We start from the raw sequence: 9,490 nt of genomic DNA on the forward strand, positions 1-9,490 counted from the left end.
GGACTAGCCACGAGGCTGACAATGACTCCACAATGGTATTTCGAGACTTCGTCCAGTAGCTTATGGCTAAAGTTGTGTGAACTTCTAGGGGGTAGGACCATCCCACGACTGAGCTGGGAGGTTCTATTAATCAATTCACCCGTCTGAAACCCCCTACCTTCACAGGGAGTACAGACCCAATCTGAGTAGAGAATTGGATTCGAGAGATAGAGAAAATCTTGGCTATTATACGTTGCACGGATGAGTAGAAGGTGTTCTACATGACTTTTACATTGACTGGAGAAGCCGAGAGATGGTGGGAATCAATAAAGCTGCTTGAGGCACAGAGACTGGTGTCGGTGGCAACGACGTGGAGCCGTTTCAGAGAGGTGTTCTTTGAGCGGCACTTTTCATCCTCTGTCAAGAACGCAAAGATGGAGGAGTTCATGATTCTGACTCAGGGGCAGCTGATAAGTCAACAGTACACCGCCAGATTCATGGAGTTATCCCGCTTTGCTCCATTTATGGTATCAGATGAGGCGAGGAAAGCTTGGAAGTTTGAGAGGGGTTTGAAGAAGGAGATCCTGAAGTAGACGATGATACTGCAGATACAGGACTTTGCTACTCTGGTGGATAAAGCCATTGTGGCAGAGGAAAGCCTATAGGGAGATATAGAGGTTCAGATTCCAAAGAAGAGGCCAACACCTTCCAGTTCTTATTTAGCTGCGAAGCAGAGCAGTATTACACAAACCTAAGGTCTATCTATATAATCATAAACTTAATCAAATATTAAAACAATTAAACGCAAACATTCAAGTGTTGAAATTTAAATGCAGAAATTAAAAACAAGCACAAGAAATGTTATCGGGGTTTGGCCAACAATGCCTTCGTCCCTGCCTTAAGCTCACAAGCATGAAGATTCCTGTAACGCCGCGACCCTTTAAGTGGGCCCGAAGTGCTATTATTCATACATAATCTGTACATATAACAACTCGTCCTAAACATTGACATACGGGTGTATCATAAAGATCTGTACTTTCATACATTGCAGAAGACATAAACATTCATACTTCATCTATTAGACTTACCTGAGTTTCTAACCGACTTCTTTCATACATACATCCATACTTAAAACATAATCTGTATTTCATTCCCAAAAATCCAACCTGGCTAAAAATCCAGTATTCATACAAAAACTTACGTCAACTAACAAGACTCTACGCTTCAAGTCTCACTATCAACTAAGACCAGTGCCCTGCAGGACCTGAAACAAAGGTTGTATGTTGAAGTGAGACACTTCTCAGTAAGGTGGAAGTTATTACATCAGTGTAAGAACCCGAACTGTGATAATTGAATTTAAATATTAAGAGAGGGGCAAAATTAGAATTTACCAAGCTTCGTCGACGAAGCCAGATTTCTTTGATGAAGTGTATGCTTTTCTCGTCGACGAAATTCAAAGCCTCGTCAACGAGGAAAAGCTGAGAGGTCTGGGAATTTGGAAATATTAGACATCGTCGACGAGGCCACCGATTCGTCAACAAAATTAGTGAAAGATTCGTCGACGAAGGTTCCATTTCGCTGACGAAATTGGCCCAGGTCAAAAGGACTATAAAAGGAAATTTCCTTTACTTCTTCATTAAGTTACTTCAAGTTTATCTCTCTCTCTCTCTAAACTCTCCCTACTCTCTCCTTCTCTCTAGAATTTTTCATCGATCGTTGATAGAATCGGGAAACGGAAGTTACCACAAGGATCGTGGAAGGATTCTCTGCAAATTCTACGGATAGAAATATCGTTTCGAAGGTTTTTGGGTTTTGGCAAAAAATCGAGGTAAGGCTCGGTTTTCATTTCTGATCTGGTAGTTTTTTAGATGATGGTCTTATAAGTATATTCTGTACTGTGATTTGTAGGTTTTGGAACTCGGTTCGTTGTTTAGGAGCCTTGGAGTTCGGGTTTTGTTATACGAGGTTAAGGTAAGGGGAAACTGTGTTATATTGGTTATTTTTGAAATCGAACTCGGTGGAATTGTGGTCCATTGTCCTGTGTGTGTTTTGGCTACTCATTTGGGGGGGGGGATCTAATGGGAAAAACTATGGATTTTTCATTATTGCAGTTTTGGGAAAAAGGGGGCGACGGGCTGAATCCCGGGTTTTGTTGAAAACCGAGTATATGTGTGATTTATACTGTGATATTTTGATAGCTGTGCCTTGACTTTGTTTAAACTGTATTTATTTGGAAAACCATGATTTAGATTACCAAATAAGTGTGGTTTGTTTGGTTATATGAGCATGCATGTGTGTGTGATATGTGGAATTGCTTATGGGACCGCGATTCCAAATATTCCAGGGACTGAGAGTGACCAACTCTATATTCGAGGGCGTGAGCCTTTTACGGAAGATCAAGTTGAAGGGTGTGGATCCACCAGTTAGCACCGGTACGATGCCATGGGAGTCAAGGACTAGCCATGAGCCGGTGGCGCCGTGCTTCGCGAGTTGGCTACGACCCAAAGCCGGAATGCCGGACCAGCTTTGGGACGATGGGTGTGACGACACCGGGTTTCTGATCATGTGTGTGTATTGTGTCTGGGCTGCGTAATAATGACCACCGTATATGTGCGTGAACGCATTGTGTAAATTAGTACTGGATTTGCATTTAACTGCATGTATGTTGCATCATGATAACACTCAAATGTCACATACCGATATAACCTGTATTCTTCCTTACTGAGAGGTGTCTCACCCCTACTGTACGTACATTTTTTACAGGTCCTTCGAGTAACCGGAACTAGCGTTCTGGTGTAGGGAGCGTAGTGGCCGGTGTACTGTATTAGCGCTTGGGTAAGTGTTAGGACTGTAGTTTTGTTGGGTTGCCATTTTGGGTTGTATTTGGGCACCTAGTTTGTACGTTTTGTTAGAGTCATGTTCTACTCTTGTATAGACTCTAGTATGGTACTGCATATGTTGATATAGAATGACTTTTTCCGCTGCGTATATGTTTGTGATTGGATGTGTTTTAGGGTGCTTGGGAACCCCACGGGGTCCGACCCTCATCCAGTGTACTGTATCTGTGATGATTTGTATGATACAAGGACAGATTAGGTTACATTTTCACCTCTAGGTCCCATTTCGAGGTTCGGGGCGTGACAATCAGTGTGTGACAACATGTGTTTAAACCAGTAGAAAGAAATTACACACTTAAAGCATTCACAGTCCTGTAATATATGAGGTATATAGATATAATTCCTACAATAGATAGTTTAGCATCATTACAGGCGAGAGTTCCCGAGGTTAGGGTAGGGTATAAGCTCATACACTGTACAATCCCTCCGCCCGGTACTCAAACCTGCGAATTTACCCATTTTGGTTTTTAAATCATGTATATGCATATTTAGAACACCGTCCGGCTTTGAAACAATCATAACTATGCAAGTACTACCCTATGGCGCGGGTTGTGCAATAAGAAAGCACTGGTTGAGCCCTTTTCGTGTAGGCATTGTCAGGCATCATGTTCTCTTTGGCGACCACCAACCTGATCCCTAATCAATCAGTGGCCCTTTGTACCAAGCTGACTTTTAGATACCCACACTGAAAACATATGTGTGGTTGCACTGTATCTTTCTGTTCTAGCAACGGTACTGCACTTTAAGTTTTTTAAGGCTTCCATGAAAACATTGAGCTTTTTAAGGCTCTCATAGTAACAAGCTGTAGTCCCAATATCATATATACAATTTACAATAAAGCATATTAACTTCTTTCCATTTCACAATTCATATGTGCAATTCTAGTATTTTTCACAATCTCATTCATGCATTCTTTCATGCATTCTTTCATACATTCTTTCTTTTATTCAAACGGTGGTATAAACCGGTACACGCACTCTCGGTTTAACCTTTGCATATATATATATATATATATCGCTTGGTGTTTAACCAGCCTATTTTCCGTATTTCCTGATAAGCATTTGGGACTCCAGTTCCCATATTTCATAAACATACATCTCAATTCAGTATAAATCCATTTCATATCATACGTCGCACTCGTTTAGGTAAAAACATGCTATACATAGTATATGGTTCGTAAAATATCATTTAGACTGCACACAAGGGCTTCATGCAACTCTTACTTTAGATTTAATGCTAATAAAGGAGTTTTGAGAAGTTTGGAGTTCATACGCCAAAACCGTAAAACTGAAAAACTAACACTTTTACCCGGTGAAACTTTGCAAACAAGCAGTCATAACGTAGATATAAACCTAAGCTAACTTTCTAACGGTTTAGTTTTTTTAAAGTACCGATGTAAACAAATTTCCTTACCTTTTTATGTTAAAATGAACTCGAACGGCTTGAAACGGTAAATTTCTAAAACTTCAATTTGGTAAAAGTGCGTATCCTAGCTATACTGAGGAAGAGAGAGACAAACGAGACCCAAAACGGAGTTCAGAAAGCCTTTTTAGTGAAAAAGTTCCGAAACCCTAAGAGAGAGAAGAGAGAGTGAGAATTCTAAAAAAAAAAATGTACAGTGCTAAATTTGTCTAAAAATCAAGCCAATTTTAAGCATTGAATGATCCAAGAATAAAAATATGAAAATTAAAATTGTTGTTAGACGACATAAATTTTGGAGTTGAATTTTGCTGGGTTATAACAAAATATAAATGCTGAAAAATAAAAATAAACATATGAATTTTGCTGGGTTATAACACTTTACACATAATATGTATTTAACCAACTTTTATTATTTCTAGGAATATTTTTTTTTTTACCTTTACAAATATGTATATTTTTGTTTATTAAATAATTAGCAATATCTTTAATTTTACATAACCATATGAATTTAATTGAACATTATTATTTTAAAAATATTTTAATATATTTTTTAAAGATGAGTATATTTTTTGTCCATAAATTCATACTTTAATATATAGTATACAATTTTTTAATTTTTTTAAAGTGGACAAGCCCCTCATTTGAGTTTTTTTTTTTTCGCAAATTTAATTTATTATTAACTGTATAAGAAATATTTTATTATGATCTTAATATATTTTTAGATATTTTAAGTTTTAAAAACTAAGTAAATAATTTATGCATTCACTAGTATCAATTGAATCAATTAATGTAATAGAAAAATAATAATTGTTAAAATACTTTATTTTTATTAGAATAATAACTATTGGATTCCTTTACTATCCAAAATTTTATCACAATTTCCTAAAATTTTTAAGATTTTATTTTTTCAAAACATATACCTAACTTTATTAGTTAATATGTTATCGTTCGATTTGCATTTAATGGTATCTATACTATCTTTCATTCCAAATAAAATCCTTTTGTTTCATACTTTAGATTTTATTTAGATTTTATTTTTAAAATTTTAATATTTATTAGTAATGTATTTCAATATTTCTAAAAATCTAAATAAGTTTCAACATTTATTAAATAATATTATGTAGCAATAAGTAGTTTTGTTCTTACCATTTTCAAAATAACTTTTTATTCAATTAATTTAGATAAATTTAGTAAATAAGACAAGTTTATTTATTTTTTTATGAATTCAACTGTACTTTAATTACATTATTAAAATATTTCATGACAACCTTACAATAATTTTAAGTAATTAAAAAATAAAAAATTATATTAAATAAGTGTTGACAAGAAAATTTGAAAAAAAAAAAAATTTGTTCAATTCCAATTCAAAATTTTTCATATTTTTAAGTGATAGTTTGATTCAGTTCAACCGATTCAATGATCGTGGTTAATCAAACGAAACTAATATATTATAAAAATTTAAAATATAAACTTATAGTTATGTATAATGTAGTGACCCGAACCCATGTGGGTTCCTATAAATAATTCCACAGTGGAAGCAAATATAAAATCCTCGAATACATTTATAGCAGAGTACTAAAAACATTTATTATAACAATATCTCCCATATTAAAATTAACATCCTCTAAAATTCCAATACATTAAAAGCATATAACTAATTTAATATTCATCCTAAATAACTCTTTCAAATCTCACCCATGCTTTTGTTGTGCTACTCTGATTTTCGGCACGCTTTTAAATCTTATTTATAATATAAAATAATGATTGAGGTGAGACAACGCTAAGTATAGGCAAGATTATTATCAATGTGTGGTAAAAATGAGTTTTATAGTATCATAATAAATAACATTTAATACTACTATAGGTCATGTTTACATATATAAAAATCAATCTTTTGACGACAACATCTGATACATATCAAAATACTCACTGAAATTGAACACTCATTACGTATCGTTGTTCCCCTTTACCCTGATATCACCAAGTATATCCCTTATATATGCAATTAAACCAACATCATATAATTTTATTGTATTTAACATGTAATGTAATTAATTAAAAATAAGCTCATGTCACACGATTTTAATGTTAAAAATATTTCTTTTTTAACAAAATATATATATTTTTTAATTCAAGGAGGGCGGCACCTCCAATTATTTGCTTTTAACAGAATATATCAATATGTGTATATATATATATATATATATATATTATTATTATATTATATATATTATTATAATATCATTTATTCATTTATTTTTATTAATTAATTAATTAATTATTATTTTTCTTATTATTATTTTTAAATTTTAAATTAATTTTAAAATTTTATTTTCTTTTAGGATTATTACACTAATAATGTATATATAATTTTGGGGTCGTTACATATATAATATAATATTATAATAATTTAGATAATTTTTTTTAGTAAAAATATATATTTTAGGTTAGTTACTTTCATGTTCTTTATGTGCAATCCATTGGTAGATGTTTTAAAATTTATGTAACATGCTAATTTAAGGTTTATAAATCTACTTTTTTATGCTTGAATTGTAAAATTTTAAATCAGAAAACGAATATTATTATGTTGTGACTTAAAATTTTAAATTAAATCTAGTGGTTCAATGCGGTTAATGGATATTAATATAAAAATTTGTTAACCGAAATTGAAACAATTAAATTTCAGCTTGTATATTTGGGTAAACCAAAATTACGATTTGGTTAATGATTTGAGAGGTACGGTTTGCTTATATTAGTAGTTTGAAATATATATTTAATAAGATGAATAGGTTATTCAAAATTTTATTAAAAAAATCTAATCGTAGCAATATTAGTAAGAATCAAATAAATAATCAACCAAACAAATCTAAAGAATTTAATAATACAATGGATCATAGAAGAGAGATTATAGAATTTTAAAAAATAATTAATTTTCATTATCAGTTGGGTATCTTTAAAATTGGATATTATGGATTTGTTTTCAAATATGCTAATTGTGAATATTGTTTTTTTTTTTTTCAATTCCTTTGGTTTGATATTCAAATTTTCCTTTATTGATAATATTTCCTTATTTATTTCTAGTCCTTTGATTGAATAAAGTAATTTTACAATTGAAGACTGATTTGATTAATGATTTGAGGGATATGATTTGATTATGTCCATAATAATAGTTAATAATATAATTCTAATTATTTTTAAAATAAAAGCTTTATATCTAAAAGTAATTAATTTTATATTTATTATTATATAATTATAATTAAATTTCAGAATATAAATTTTTTAAAATTGGTGAATGACAGCTGATATATACGGAGTTTTTTTCTTTTTTATTATTAATTTATAATAAAATATAAAATAATACTTTGGAAAAAATTTTCCCATTTTGAGGCTTACTAGTGGAACTGTGGAAGATGTTCTTAAAATTTTTAATGTAATAATAAAGATTTAAAAATAATGTGTTATTTTCATAATTTCAAAAAATTTAACATAAAATAAAAATTATTTTTATCACCAAATATTTTCAAAAAAAGGAAAAAGGCAATTGCTTAGAAGATTCCACCGTCCGCAGCTTCTTCTATAAGTTAGGGTTTGGTCTGCACCTCAAATCATCTTACGTGCATTCTCTTCTTCTTGCGAAGCGCTTCCCCCCGATCAGCAGAGGTTGATCTTCGCTGGAAAGCAGGTCGAGGACGGCCGTACCCTCGCCGACTGCAACATTCAGAACGAATCTTTTCTCCATCCAGTGCGCAGACTCCGTGGCGGTATGCAGATCTTCGTGAAAACCCTCACAGGGAAGACTATCACCCTTGAGGTCGAGAGTTCTGATACTATCGACAACGTTAAAGCAAAGATCCAAGACAAGGAGGGTATTCCCCCAGACCAGCAGAGGTTGATATTCGCTGGGAAGCAGTTGGAGGATGGTAGGACTCTCGCGGACTACAACATTCAGAAGGAGTCTACTCTCCATCTAGTTCTGCGTTTGAGGGGTGGCATGCGGATTTTTGTGTAGACCTTTGGGAAGACGATTCCCCTGGAAGCGGAGATGTCTGACACTATTGCCACAATCAAGGAAAAGATCCAGGACCAGGAAGGGATCCCGGCATATCAGCAGAGTCTCATCTTTGCTGGGAAGGAGCTTGAGGATGGTCGCACCCTTGCAGATTACGGCATCATTAGTTGTTTTCTAGTAAAGTGGTGGCGAGTTAGAAACTACTAAAATGCTATGCTATAAGTTACTATGCTATAAGTTAATTTCGAACTCTGAGATTCTTTAATATCAACAGTTAAATTTCGCATGGAAATCAATATAATGACATTTACACTTTATAGGGGCCTCCAAAACGAGAATTAAAAAAGCCAGCGCTAAACAGGATGCTCCTCCAAACTCCAGAAGAAATCTAAGGGTGAAGCAAAGGTAGGCTTCTCTGGAGTTAGCGAGAGTGTGTTAGTCTCCAAGTGTCAGAATTGAGCCAATAATACAATAAATAAAACCAATTTTTTCATTGAGTGCTTTAGAATGCTAGATGTGAACCAAAAATCTTTTATCTAACGTCCATATCATACATTTCATTCGTACCAGTTGAGTCTTGCAGTGTTAGAACTGGGCTAATGATACAATAAAAAAATAGTTTTTTCATTAATTGCTTTACAATGCTAGATGTGAACCAAAGATGTTCTAGTTAATGTCCATATTGTGCATTTCATTAACACTAGTTGAATGCCTGTGCATCACACGTGACATTTTGATGCAGCAGAAAATTTGATGGTATGGAGTGAGCAAAATTCAATTGATGTACTTAATTACCTGTTCAACATAGGATGTCAGCACGACCCAACATAAAATAAAATAAAAAATAAAAGCAAACTTATTTTTGTGCAGGGAATTGTTGGGAAAGATTTCTTATAGAATAGGTTAGATGTGGAGTAGATGAAGATTATATAAATTTTTATATGGATGAGATGAGTTTTCAGATACATTTTTTTGCCTCCTTGTGGTTGTTTTGCACAAGGCAGGTGGAATAAAAGGTGGTAAATTTCTTTAGCTTTGGTTGCAACTTGCTATGATATAAAAGAAATGGAAAAGTCCCCACGGCATGATCAGTAAGTAAGAAGGAGCATCGGAGTTCAATTTCAAGTAGATACATTCACTGAACCAGTGGTACCTGTGGATGGTGAGAGTTTACTCTGTGAGT

The 9,490-nt window shown here is 33.3% G+C and overlaps 1 pseudogene; it reads left to right on the forward strand.

Moving 5' to 3' along the window:
* Positions 1-260: 260 nt before the first annotated feature.
* Positions 261-8,563, forward strand: LOC131167487 (polyubiquitin 11-like; annotated as a pseudogene).
* The last annotated feature ends 927 nt before the right edge of the window (positions 8,564-9,490 follow it).

The sequence above is a fragment of the Malania oleifera genome, chromosome 11, assembly GCF_029873635.1.
Source record: "Malania oleifera isolate guangnan ecotype guangnan chromosome 11, ASM2987363v1, whole genome shotgun sequence".
Lineage (NCBI taxonomy): Eukaryota > Viridiplantae > Streptophyta > Magnoliopsida > Santalales > Ximeniaceae > Malania > Malania oleifera.